We start from the raw sequence: 15091 nt of genomic DNA on the forward strand, positions 1-15091 counted from the left end.
GAAGGCAGTCCTGCTCTTGGGTTTTAAGCGTAAACATTCCCTGTATGTATTAAGTGCCATGAGGGGGTCATCTTTTCCACTCCATTCTAAAATGTTTTGTTTTCCACCTCTCCCTTCTTTTCCATGTTTCTATGAGAAAGATCCAAAACTTCCTTCCTGTTCTTCTTAGCTGCTTTATGTTGTTGTTTCAAACCACAGCCTAAATTTAAATTATGGCCCAGGAGAGGGAACTAACTGATGGCTATGGGTGTGTTCCTCATTGTTGCCTTGGAGACAATGACTTTCAGCCAATCCTTCAACCCTGACTACAGGTAAAATGAGGATGTGTCCATGTTTCATCACAGAGGTATTTCTAGAGCCTTGGAGAAGAGCCCTCTAATTTAGTTTCCTTCTGCATTTCTCAAAAAGCCAAGGACAGTCAGATTAATCTTCCTAAAAACAGCCTTTATTATAACACTCCTCTTTCAGAAATTTGAAATGTTAGTATCCTGCCCTTTGTCCTTCAGATAAAGAATTAACCTTTTAACCCAGCTTCTGGTACCTCCAAGTTCTAGCCTCAACATCTCATTTTTGTCTTCTTAACCATTTTATGTAATAAACCACCCTGGCCTTCTTGTTTCCTTACATTTTCCTATCACATTTTTTCTTTCACCTTTCGGCTTGTGCTGGTCCCCTACTACTAGGAATGGCTTCTTTTTTGCTGTCAACTTACCTGATGTCTTCTGATCTTTATTCAAGCCCCAGTTGAAATCTCCTTCTCCGTGAAGCCTTTCTGAGGTTCTCCAGATGACTGCTCCCCTGCTTTGAAACTACGAGAATATTGTTTCTACTTTCTATTTTGTAGAATACTTCCTTGCCTGGTGTTTTTTATTTTAGCCCCTGTGTTGCTGCTTTTAATGAACTGTGTTCCGTTGTTATATCAGTGCCCCACATTAAAAAAAAACAAACCACTCTATGTGACAACAATCAATGAAAAGCAATATTAAATTTATGGTATGGATATTGTTGGGAACATAGTTCAGTATATTTCTTGGTGTCATTTTCATGTAGGCCCAAGGGAAAAAAGTCTCAGTCCTCCAAACCAAGAATAGCTGGGCTTCTCCTGAGCTGCTGTTTTGTTTTTATCTTGTGGTCATCGTGAGTCATGTCTCCCTCTTTTCATAGGCTCAGAGCCAGAATTTTAGCCCACCACAAGCAACGAGACTTAACAGCATGTATTTGGGGGGTAACAGGGAGGTAACAGCATTAACTTCAGCTTATTATTTTTATTCCTATCTTTATTTTTCTTTCCTTCAGCTTTCTCCCTTATTTATTTTATATTCTGGTAATTTTGTATATCTCTGTGAAAAGATTCGAATAGTTTATGGTAATTGGTGAGGATTTATATAAGTGTAAAACAAGTAAAGTCTTCCATTATTTTTAATCTTTAAATGGTATGCATATCCAACTACATAGCTTGATGAAATTTTACCTCGGTAGTCACCAAGGTAACCCTCACTTAGATCAAGATATAAAACATTCTAGAATGTCAGAAGTTACCACTTACTTTCATTATTAATTTATCTTTTTCTGCCTGTTTAAGTTTCTTGACTCCCCACCTACACTGCATTAGCTCAGTTCAGTTCAGTCGCTCAGTCATGTCTGACTCTTTGTGACCCCATGGACTGTAGCATGCCAGGCCTCCCTGTCCATCATCAACTCCTAGAGCTTACTCAACATCATGTCCATCGAGCTGGTGATGCCATCCAACCATTTCATCCTCTGTCGTCCCCTTCTCCTTTCACCTTCAATCTTTCCCAGCATCAGGATCTTTTCTAATGAGTCGGTTCTTCGCATCAGGTGGCCAAAGGATTGGAATTTCGGCTTCAGCATCAGTCCTTCCAGGAATGAGTATTCAGGACTGCTTTCCTTTAAGATGGACTGGTTTGATCTCCTTGCAGTCCAAGGGACTCTCAAGAGTCTTCTTCAACACCACAGTTCAAAAGCATCAATTCTTTGGTGCTCAGCTTTCTTTATAGTCCAACTCTCATATCCATACATGACTACTGGAAAAACCATAGCTTTGACTAGATGGACCTTTGTTGGCAAAGTAATGTAGAGTTTGATCATAAGGACTTTTTGTATTTCCTTGGGCAGAGTAGATAATCAAGAAATATTAATAGTTATTGATATGAAATAAAGGACTTGTTTCTAATGAGGAAAGTCTCCAAACACTAGGGCAGATCCAGAACAAAATATGCAGCCTCCAGGTGAACATGTGTTGTTTGTCCCTGTGGCTCTAGTCTCTGGTACAGAGCCTGGCACATTGTAAACCCTAAGTGCATACTCTTAACTGAAATCTTTTCATGTCTATCACTGTCTCCATTTGAAGGAGCAGTAGTATCCTACTTCTGGAAATCAGGCTGCAAATTTTCCCATGATATCACTGAGCATTTTCCTTGGATGGCATATCACTGCTCTGCCTTCCTGCTTTCTAAATGAATGGAAAGAAGAGGGTGCCCCACAGAGTACCTGCCAGCTTGAGCTAATAAGCTCTTCACAGTTACATGCACTCCTACTTTAGAGTTCCTCCTTATGATTTGCTCCTTGATTCTGATATGGAAGGATTTCTGTACATAGGCAAAAGCATTTGCACTGGATAAAGAGTATTCATTTGACAGCCCCAGGCCCTGCCAGTCCTTCTTTCCTAACTTTAATACTTTGGAAAAGAGAAATCTGTAGAGGGGGATGACAAGATTCTTTTCCTCAGCGTGCCTGAAGACTGCTTATTCCTGGACCCTGAGAAGAGAATAGACTTGATTAAGAATTTATTTTGGAGTGAGTATTTTCACAGCAAGTGAGTGAAGGGGGAAAAAAAACAAGCACATATTATTAGCAATAATGGAAATAAACAATACAAATTTTTCTAGAAGAATGTAAATTTATTTTAGACTTCAATCTCTGGGCCATCTGGTAAAGAATCTGGTCCCAGAGCAAAAGCTGAATGGCAAAGAAGTTAGGAACAATTATTCTGATGGAAAAGTAGGCCAAGGCAGAGAAAATAAATCATGGAAGACCAGTGGACTTGGTGACTTGAATGATGAGTGTGACCCATTTCTACCTAGGGCATGCCTGTTAAGTCACTTCAGTCATGTCTGACTCTTTGCAAACTTCTGGACTGTAGCCCGCCAGGCTCCTCTGTCTGTGGGAATCTCCAGGCAAGACTACTGAAATGGGTTGCTGTACCCTTTTCCAAGGGATCTTCCTAACCCAGGGATTGAAACTGTCTCTCTCACGTCTCCTGTATTGGCAGATGGGTTCTTTACCACAGCACCACCCGGGAAGCCCATGACGTTCACCTAATTTCTTGAGGTCTGTTTCCTCAATTGTAAATTGAAGGACTGTAAAGCAATCCCTTTGGTCCCTTTTCACTTTGCAGAAGAAAAAAAAATCTATGATTTTATGTTCAGTATTTATTTTTCTGAGGATATCAAAACCACACAATTAACAAATATCAGAGTTTACTTTCATTGATTTTTTTTGTCCAAAAATAAAGTGAATTTCCTTTATTTGTGTAAATTGACCAAAAGCAAGTACTGTTGCTAATTCTACAGTTCTTTCTGCCAACAGAGTACCAATAGGTTTGTGTCTCATTTGATGATCTTAATCAGAATTTTTCTCTAAAGATAGAACTTTTGCTAGTGGAGAGTTAAAGAACCTTTTGTAACAAACTTCCTCAGAAGTTTGTTTTCCTCAGAAGAATTAAAAGAGGAAAATTTTATACCTTTTAGCCTTGCTGAAATATAGCTCAGTCTTTGCAAAGTGAATTGTATATTTTCATTGGAAAAAAACAATAATTAGCTCAGGCTGGAGATTCAGAAGTCTGGTTCCAATTTATAGCTTGTCAAATAGCATGGTTAATATTTCTTCACACAATAAATATATCTTGTATTTCTAGCTTTCTGTTACCCATTGGCTTTAAAACATAAAAAAGGCAGATGGGGATAGGTAATGCTACCAGCTTTAAGTATTGGAGTGTTTTGTGATATCATAAAGTATTTGCAAATAATATTCATCTTCTTTCAGAGCCTCCAAGCATCAGCAGTGATATTTTGCAACTACAGGTAAGTTTTACTCCTGGACATTCTGTGTCATCTAAGTTTTCATTCTATGAGCACCGCACTCAAGGAGGGTATTGATATTTATTGATACTAGCTATGGGCCGAGAATTGAGCTAGATCCTTTACATACATCTCATTCATTTTACTCTCCAAACAAGCCTGCAAAGTAGTTTATCATCCTCATGTATTCAGCAAATACATACTGAACACCATGTGTGGCAGAGAATATGCAGCACAGCAGGTGTGCAGTGGTGAATGATATGAAGTCCCTGCCTTTGTGAACACTTATAGGATCATAGGGAAGCTAAACTAGAAAGGAGTCAATCAGCACAAATAATATATTACTATAAACTGTGATTTATCCTATAAAGAAATTAGAAAAGGGGTGTTACAATAGAAGGAGATGATCTAGGACCAGGGTTAAGAGAGTCTTCTTTGAAAAGCAAGGATCTGAAAGACAAGAAGGGACCAGCAATAGGACAAGCTACAGAAGAGTGTTCCTGGTAGAAGAAACTGTATGTGTGAAGGCCACAAGGTGGGAAAGAACACAGTGGGTTTAAGTCATTGAAAGGAGACCTGTGTGGCAAGTCCACTAAGTGAGAGGAAGAAGGTGGGCCCTGATAGATATCAGAGGCTCAAAGAGGTCAAATAAAACCTGTATGATCACCCAACCACCTCTTAAGTGGCAGAGCCACTGAAGGGTATCATTTCATTTGCCTGAAATAAATTTAGGAAAACTAGTTCAAACTATTCCTTTTGGTTGTTTTTAATTTTGGTATTTTAATATTTTAGTCTTTGAAATGTTAATCCAGTTACATGCCAACCCATACCTCCAGCTTTCTGGAGGTCTAGCCATGGGTTGGGCACGTTAACTAAGAACTTCTAGAAGCCTAAGACCTGCCTGCCTTCTGGATGTCTTAGTTGCTGATGCCGCAGTGTGCTTCACTATTGGAAGAACGGTTACTTCTAACAGTGGGTCAGCAAGGATCTCTCTCATAAAAGCCTATGAAGCATGTGTGATGTATAGAGAGGAGGAAACGTCATTCAGGCTTCTCTATATAGGGGAAATGGTTTGCTTGGCTTCTCTTTTCTAGTCGCTAGAATCCTGAAGGCAGTTGATAATGCTTGACATTTCCGAGAAGTCATTTGGCATGGTCATTTTTTGGATCTTATAAAACGGAAAGATTTTTTAGTAAAGACTGAGTGCAACGTTTGAAACAATCTCTATACTCTTTATTAAGTAATTAAGCATAAAATCATCTGATAGAGAATACTTCTCTTGTCAACCCCAGTGCCTCTTCCTTGGGAAATGATGCAGGGCCTAGCCAAGATCAGCCCAGAGAAAGGCCACTTTCCAGGTCCTGGTTTCCATCTCTGGTCCTCCATGATCTCTCTCAGTCAGATGCAGTGAGTTCTATTCTCCCTGACTGCAGTTGCTTCAAGCTCAGATTTTTAAATACAACTTCTGTATTGATGTAATTTGGGCTATTTCTGTTCCTAATTGCTAGAGCTCAGACCTATGTGTTCTGAAACTTGAGATGTGATTCTTTGCCAGCAACTGATGGCAGCTACTTGCTGATCCTCTAGGATAGCTTCTGCTCTCAGTGAAGCTGCTGTGCCTAGGTTTTATATCCCACCCTAAATTTGGGTGACTAGAAAATAACTTTTCGTGTTAGTAAAACATAGCTTCCGGTTTGATAAAATATCAAGAAATATTTTCCTTGACCCTGTTCCTTTTAATTCAGGTACCAAGTGACTGTGACTTGAAATAAGGAATCTCTGTACCTCTTTGCTTGTTTATGAGTGAAGCTTGTAACCTAGTCATTTAATTTCCACTTTTGTGCCTTACTTCTCTTCTTTCTATTTTCACTAACTGTTTATTTTTTCATGTCATGTCCTCACTCTTTGAACATATTCAGCTTTTCTGACTTTCAGTTTTGGCCCTGCTTCTTGGAAGCCTGGGGTGCTGTAGTCCATGGGGTCACAAAGAGTCAGACACAACTGGGTGACTGAACTGAGCTTGGAAGGGATCTGTCTCCTGTCTCTGTATGCTCAAGATGACCAGCCCATGTCACCTGGGCCCCCCAATTTTTTTTTGATATCTCAATTTATTTTTTTATGTTATCTTTTGCTTCCTTTTAATTTGTTTTTAATTGAAGGATAATTGCTTTACAGTATTGCACTGGTTTCCGCCATACATTAACATGAAACAGACATAGATATACGTATGTCCTCTCCCTCTTGAACCTCCCTCCCACCTCCCAGTCCATCCTACCCCCTAGGTTGTCACAGAGCACCAGTGTGAGTTTCCTGAGTCATACAGCAAATTCCCACTGGATACCTATTTTACATATGGTAGTATATATGTTTCCATGCTACTCTTTATTCATCTCACCCTCTTCTTCCCCCTTGTATGCACAAGTCTTTTCTCTATGTCTACATCTCCATTGCTGCCTTGAAAATAGGTTCATCAGTACTATCTTTCTAGATTCCATATATATGTATTAATATATGATAATTGCTTTTCTCTTTCTGACTTCACTATGTATAAAATAGTTTTTAAATGTGGGTCAATTTAATCAGCATCACAGCCTACTTTCCTACCAAGAAAAAATTGATCAAATTTTCCCACAGTGCTTTCTTACAGCATCACCAAAGTGTGTTTTTTGACTATTGATTCTATGTGAGATAATCCACAGACAAATAATTAGTTTTAAAATATGGTATAGAGCCCTGATGAGTTCTGTTTTCTCTTGACATTTCATAGTGTACATTATCAAAATAAGGACACTACAAATTCTTGGAAGAAAAAATAGTATGTTTGACCACACATTTTCCAAATCTTATTTTCAAGTAGTCATAATAATGTTCCCATATAATTAGTATTCTAGGAATCATGCTTTAGGAAGTGTTTCATGGTAGCTTCTTTTGTTATATCAATACTATTAAATGTATTAAATGCCCCTTCTTTGCGCAAAGACTGGGGATTAGCATTTAAACTATTCCATCCAAGTTGATGTGTGACCTTCCCTCTCCAGTCATTTAGAACTTAAGCAAAACACATTTAGGTAGAAAGAAAATCAAATAAGTTGAAATCTTTAAACAGATATAAAATACAAACTGGTTTGCATATCTCAGGACCTCACCTCTAGACTTATGAGAGGTACAGATGCTTCCTCTACAATCCATTTTTCTCAAACCAATTCCAAAACCTCTGCCCTTCAAAATTAATACTGGGCACAGGAGAAAGGGTGATCACATTCATTTCCACTTTCCTCCTTAGTAACAAGATAAATATTCCTAGATACAAGACTATACAATAATACTGTTGGACCTTGATGGAATCAAAGTATTTTTTCTGCTTCCTATGGCTATGGAAATACAAAAGTAAAGTGTCAGGGAGGAGTGGAACAGCACCAGGGAAAGGAGTGTATCATTTTTTCTAATTAAAACCATTTTGTTATAGATAATTCTAAAATGATTTTGGATATATAAATGAGCAAATAAATATGTTGATATTGTTATAAGTCAAGTTTACACTCACGAAGAGGAAACCTAAAAATATGGAAATGAGAAAAGGCAATGAAGTCCCTGTGCTGATGAATTGGAGCTGGAGTACGGATGTATATGCTGTGTGTTTAGAGGAAACCTAAAAATATGGAAATGAGAAAAGGCAATGAAGTCCCTGTACTGATGAATTGGAGCTGGAGTACGGATGTATATGCTGTGTGTTTAGTCTCCTAGTCGTGTCCAACTCTTGTGACCCCATACTATGTAGCCTGCCAGGCTCTTCTGTCCATGGGATTCTCCAAGCAAGAATACTGGAGTGTGGATATGAGCTCACAATTGTTACAATGTGAATATATATGTTCATATGCTTGAATATATTCACAAGTATATGTATGCATGTATTTATGTAGGTATATTTGTGTATTTGTAAATTAGTCTGTGTATTTGTGTGAGTGTGTGTGTGTGTATGTATGTGTATGCTAAATCACTTCAGTCGTATCTAACTCTTGCAACCCTATGGACGGTAGCCTGCCAGGCTTCTCTGATCATAGGATTCGCCATGCAGGAATACTGGAGTGGGTTGCATGCCTTCCTCCAGAGGATCTTCCTAACCAAGGGATCGAACCCACGTCTCTTGTGTTTCGTGTATTGGCAGATCGGTTCTTTACCACTAGCGCTACCTAGGAAGCCCATATTTGTCTATATACATGCATATATTTCCTAGTTCTGTCTTCTTCTGTAAGCACCAAGAAGCAAAGACACTCCAGTTTGGCACACTTAGTACCCAGATCTTGGTCTCTAATACTATTTACTGGTAAAAGGACTCTAACTCCTGGGAGAGTTAGCTGATTCCAGGGCTTGGGCAGGGTACGTATGAGCAGCACAGAAGATCTTTTTTTTTTTTTTTTTTGGAAAGTTTGGAAAAGTTCAAAACAATAAAAAATTTAAAAAAAGAGAGAGAGAAAGAAAGATAATGGTATACCGAAAGGATAGAGAACCTGATGAATAGGCTCCTTCTGGCCAAATCTGGGGCAATTTGATCATAAGTACTATTTAGAATCATAGTAATTTAAAAATCATTAAAAAAGAAAATCCTAAGTCCACACAAATAATATGTAGATAAATCAATAAGTGGGAAAGAAGGGAGGAAACCTACACACCATAGGTTGCTAAGAGTCAAGTGGTGATCCAGAAGGTATGCAGGAGTTGGAAAATTAGCATTTTGTAAACATTACTAACTGCTAAATTTGATGAGCAGCTGGACATCTGCAGCATTGTGAATCATCTCATCACAAACTGCTAATCAGTTTCAAAAGAACAAGAATCTTTTTTATGGTGGAGAAATCAGGCTACATTTTGATTGGGGGATAAAAATGAATATCACCAATGAGAGACAGAATGCCATTCATTGTGTATCTCCCAGTATGATATCACCTATGTTGTAGTCCAGCTAGAATATGTAACGTAAACCTAAACATCAGACAAATTGACAGTGAGAAGACACACCCTTTTATATAAGAAAAATAATAAAGGGATTGTATTCTTCAAAAATGCTAGGGTGGTAGAAGACAAAGAAAAATTCCAGAAATATTCCAGATTAAGGGAGACTAAAGGTACATGACAATCACATAAACTGCATGAACTAGACCAGATCCTGTAGTGGAGAAGTGGAAAATACTATAAAGGATATTATTGGCTCAAATGAAAAGTTGAAGTAGAGAGGACAAGTTAGATTTATTTTAGATTTATTTGATATATCCCTGTTATATTAAGGGAGGTTGATAGCTGTATTATGATTATTCTTAGAAAACTTCACACAAAATATTTAGGAGTAAAGGTCATAGGTGTATTTAACAACTACAAATATTTATGAAAAGTTAATATACATTCTATATACCTATGTATCTGTTCAACCAACCATCCATTCATCCATCTATGTAGCAATTGATGAAGCTAATGAAATAAGATAATAATAGATGAATCCATATTTAATGGTATATAGGTGTTCTTTATACAATTCTACTTGCAACTATTCTTTAAGTTTGAAACTATTTCCACAGTTTTAAAAACTTTTTAGAATTGCTGTTATTATCCATTACTTTATTATATACTTGGTATTTATGTTACATGGAAAGATATTATGCACACTTAGTATTTCAGAAGAGAAAATAATAGCTTACATCAGAAACTTAAAACAAAATTATCAAAATGATATTCTTAGGACTCAAGATTAAGATATTTTTAGCAAGAGAGAATACCCATTCCTCTGAAAGTATAAAATGTGGTTAGGCAATTTACTGGAAGGCAGAAAGAAAATGATGTTTGTTCTTAACTCTTGGACAGGAGTTGATTAAGGCCTGGGAGGGATGTTTCTACTTCAGACACTTTGTAATACAATTCATATGTTCTCCAATTTAGTACTTGGAAATTTTATCTTAGATTCCTAGGGACAGGAACTCTGTGAAGTTGGGCAATCAAGGCTACTCTTTTTTTTTTAATCCAGAAAGAATTAAAATTTATCATTTTTCTGGGAGCAAAGCCTTTCCCCATTTCATCCAAAGCATCACTCAAAATTTAATTCAAGGAACTAGACAGTGTGGGCATCCTTGTGTCTCATGAGGTCATTGCAGGCAGCTGTGAGAATGATGTGCTGAGCCATACAGTCTCAGCAGTGTGATGCAGATAGAGGAGATACACGGAAGGGAGAGTCTCAGAACCACTGAACTGGCAGCACTGGCATCCACCAAGGAGAAGCTGGAACACATTAAGCTACCTGGCAAAGGAAATATTCCTGTAATCCATGGGGTAAAAATCAGAGCCAAAGACTACTGTGCTTGTCTTCTTTTACGTCCTTTGAATGCTACCACTCCACCCCCCACCTCTAATTCTAGTTGCTGTGGCCTTGGTGAGCAAGTTTCCAGCTGTGAGTGAGTGATTGAAAGTTGCTCAGTCGTGTCTGACTCTTTGCAACCCCATGGGCTGTACAGTCCATGGAATTCTCTAGGCCAGAATACTGGAGTGGCTAGCCTTTCCCTTCTCCAGGGGATCTTCCCAACCCAGGTATTGAACCCAGGTCTCCCACATTGCAGGCAGATTCTTTACGAGCTGAGCCACAATTTAATAAATAGCCTTAAGACTAACTGCTTTTGCAACATCAATCCAATTTAAGCAAGGGCTAGTCAAGGATATGGTTTTTCCAGTGGTCATGTACAGATGTAAGAGTTGCTCTATAAAGAAAGCTGAGTGCTGAAGAATTGATGCTTTTGAACTGTGGTGTTGGAGAAGACTCTTGAGAGTCCCTTGGACTGCAGGGAGATCCAACCAGTCCATCCTAAAGGAGTTCAGTCCTGGGTGTTCATTGGAAGGACTGATGCTGAAGCTGAAACTCCAATACTTTGGCCACCTGATGCGAAGAGCTGACTCATTTGAAAAGACCCTGATGCTGGGAAACATTGAGGGCAGGAGGAGAAGGGGACAACAGAGGATGAGATGGTTGGATGGCATCACCAACTTGATGGACATGGGTTTGAGTGGACTCCGGGAGTTGGTGATGGACAGGGAGGCCTGGCGTTCTGCGGTCCATGGGGTCACAAAGAGTCGAACACGACTGAGTGACTGAACTAAGAGTAGGGTTGTTCTGGATTTGAAATCACTTGTTCTCAGAATATTGTTCTTGGGAGCATTACTGGGCTGCGTGCAGGGATGGGTCAAGATAAGCCTCTCTGAGTGGTAGCCTCACTGAAGTTAGTAGAAGACTCTGTTCTTTTTTCTTTCAATGCCCTCCTTTATTCTGCAGATGCTGTCACAAATAGAATACACCTGTGCTCGTGAAACATATTCTGACTCTTGTCCCCAAAATAGCCACAGAATGTAGCACAGCAATGGGCACACCTTGCTGGGTGCTGTCTCAAAATGAATGAGCTGCAAGGCCTTAAAATTTTGCCTAAAGGCTGCTTCTCCTCTCCAAGTACATAATCTTGTACATATGCTGTGCTGAAGAGAAATATTCTTTAGCAGGCTTCACAAGCATTAATAGATCTTGGAGCCCTTAAATTTGACTGAGTCTATTTATACATTCCCTGTGATACTGCATGCTCTGAACTAAATAGGAAGATACAGAGATGTACAATGTACAGGCAACACCTGTTTTAAATATTGGAAATAGATTTAGGAACTGTAATCCTGGAACAGTCTAACTGAAGACACCTGGAGTTCACTGTGACAATTCAGTAAGATGTACTCACACATCTTTGGAGAAACCTTTGAGCTATTATTGTGTACAAACACCATCATCCAGAGGCAGAGAGAGGCTATGATTTCCCTATGGGAAGTTGTACTTGGGTTCAGGTTGAGTTTGAAGTAATGGGAACAAGTTCCAATGAGAATTGCTATTCAAAACTTCTTAGAGTTGCTATTTTCAGGAAAACAAATCAGTATGATCAAGTCTCAGAATCTCAGAAGTTACTGGTACAGGAAAGATGTTTTAAGCAAGAAGAAAAGAAATGAATTAGAATAAAATGGTTGTGGCATAACTTCACATTTAGGAAGTTTCTTTCTTAACTATATTTTGGATAGTGCCATTTATCCACATACTCAGCAGAAAATTGATGAACATTCATTGCGTTGCAGAAATTGTTTTGGAAACATACAAATATGAAGAAAGCACTTGCCCTGAAGTTGTTCTCATTGAGAGAACAGATACCCCCAAACAGCTTATAATACAGCTATGTGCTAATTCCAAAGATAAGTATTTGAACATGGAAACCTCAAGGAAGGCCATGTAGTTTAGTCAAGAATTTCTGGGAAGCATGTCAGTTAGATTAATAAGTGTGCCTGTGTGTGTGCATATTCAGTTGCTTCAGTTGTGCCTGACTCTGTGCGACCTTATGGACTGTAGCGTACCCCCTGTCCTGCAAGGCTCCTCTGTCCATGCAGATTCTCTAGGCAAGAATTCTGGAGTGGGTTGCCATGCCTTCCTCCAGGGGATCTTCCCGACCCAGAGATCCAACACGCATGTCTCCTGCATTGGCAGACAGGTTCTTTACCACTAGCGCCACCTGGGAAGCCCCTAAAGAATCAATGAGAGTTCACTAAAAATAACTATGGCAAGACTATGACAACAATATGAGCATAGGCTAGAGGTACAAATGAGAAAGTAATGGAAAGGACTTCAAAAAGTGTCAGGGATGTTCAAAGTTGATGGCAGAAGTGGCAGACAGTTAACCATTGGGAACAGAAATTACAGCATGGCAGTTCATATAGATCATAGTAAGGAGCCTTCTATAGTTATGTTGTAGAAGTTGTGGATTCAGCAGAGGGCATTAAGCTGAGATTCAGTTGTCTGCTTCTCTTGCTGGAATTATGAAGAATGAATTTTAAATGAGAGGACTGGAGATGGGAAGCCTGCTGCAGAATTCTCACAGCTCGGTGGCAATCATCTTGACAAGGAGAAGGGATCAAGTGAAAGACAGCTATACCCAGCAGGAGTCAGTCATCAATCAGCGCAGGGGAGGAGGACACACTGATGAGAGAAAATCAGATTCAATCCTAATTCTGCTTTTCTCTGCTGTGTAAATTAGGGAATATTATTATATCACTCTGTAAAATGGATATAGCAAAAATCTAGAGTACTTATTTGCATTTCATATCTTAAACTAAACCAAGTTCTCTCCTACCATGGGATCTTTGCATATACTCTTTCCTCTGCCTAGCATAAGAAATTACCTGGTTTTTACCTTCTGCTGATTTTTTTCTTGCCCTTTAGGTCTAGGTTAAAGCATTACCTCAGGGTGACTTTTCATGATGACCCTATGTGAGTTCCCCCTACCACCTTTATTCTCTTTCCCTACACCCTACCATGGTCTTCAAAATAGGTAACTTCATTTCTTATTACACTATTATTTGTTTACTCGTTGGCAACAACCATTTCATTATTGTTTTCTGAATCATTCCCAGTGTTATCACATAGTAGTCATTTAGTGAATAGTCGTTGAACAGATCTGCCACTAAGTGGTGGGTTGAACCAGAATATGTATGGAAAAGCAGGTGGGTGGTACCTCTAGGCATCTTGGGTCAGATGTGACTGGGAGATGCCCACTGATGCCAAGGCAAGAAAGCATGCGCTATGAGTTGAATTGTTCCACCAAGTCTTCATCACTAGTACCTCAGAATAAGATTTTTTTGGAAAAAAGTGGATTTTTATGAGTACTGTAATTAAAATGGGGTCATTAGGGTAGAGTTTTATCTAGTAGGACTGGTATCCTAATAAGAAGGGAAATATGTACACAGAGAGTTAATATGAAGAGATTCAGGAAGAAAGGCATCTATGAGCAAGAAATGCCTGAGGCTTCCAAAACTTAAGAGAGATTCCAGGGACTGGTCCATTTCTGCTGCTTTCAGAAGAAGCATGGCCCTGCTGAAACCTTGATTTTTTAACTTCTTGCCTCCAGCACCAGGACATTCCTGGTGGCTCAGATGGTAAAGCGCCTGCCTACAACGTGGGAGACGAGGGTTCAAACCCTGGGTCGGGAAGATCCCCTGGAGAAGGCAATGGCAACCCACTCCAGTATTCTTGCCTGGAAAATCCCATGGACGGAAGAGCCTGGTGGGCTACAGTCCACGGGGTCGCAAAGAGTCGGACACGACTGAGCGACTTTTTTTTCTTTCTTTCTCCAGCACTATGAGAGCATGTTGTCGTCCCAAGCCACCAGTTAACGGTACTTTGTTGCAGCAGCCCTAGACAACAAATATAGCACACTTCAGAGGGTGATCAAGGTCCTGGGATTACTATAAATGTAGACCTCAACGAGCCTATGATATTTAGCTCTAGAGGTCAAAAGATTAATTTGATTCCATTTTTTACCCACAAGCTCATGAAGCTTAGAGATGTTCTTTTAATCTAAATAATCTTGCTTGTACTTTGATCTTGCAGAGTCTACATTCTGAACAATGGCTGCTGAGGTATAGCCCATGAAAGTGTCATCAACTGAGTTGTTAATCCTTGAAAATCTGGGCAGAAATAATTAGTTTGTCATTGTTCAGACCAAGAGCAATGAAATTATATGGAGCAGAATGGAATAATTATGCTAAGACTAGTGACTGCTTTTATACTAAATATAGGTAAAAGAATATCAGAGAACTTTGAATAAGTCCCTGAAAGCTACTTCAAAATTTAAATGTCTGAATCACACTTTCTTTTATTAAAAAAGAGAACTTATCAATGATTCTCATGATTTTGTTTTTAAACTTGTCTCCATTTCTTCTCTCTTGCTAACAATTAGTCTTTTAACTGATACACCCACAGTATATTAAAATACACTCAAAGTCCAATCATGTACTAAAAGACATTCGCTCACCACCTACACTCTTGTTCCTTCACACTTTCTTCCAACTGACTGTGTAGCTAGTTCTAAATATACTTTTAGTATTTTGTAAAGTGCAGAAAAATATTGTAAAATTTAAATCATTGTTAGTGCAGATTC

The sequence above is a fragment of the Oryx dammah genome, unplaced genomic scaffold (genome assembly GCF_014754425.2).
Source record: "Oryx dammah isolate SB20612 unplaced genomic scaffold, SCBI_Odam_1.1 HiC_scaffold_11050, whole genome shotgun sequence".
In the NCBI taxonomy this organism is placed as follows: Eukaryota; Metazoa; Chordata; class Mammalia; order Artiodactyla; family Bovidae; genus Oryx; species Oryx dammah.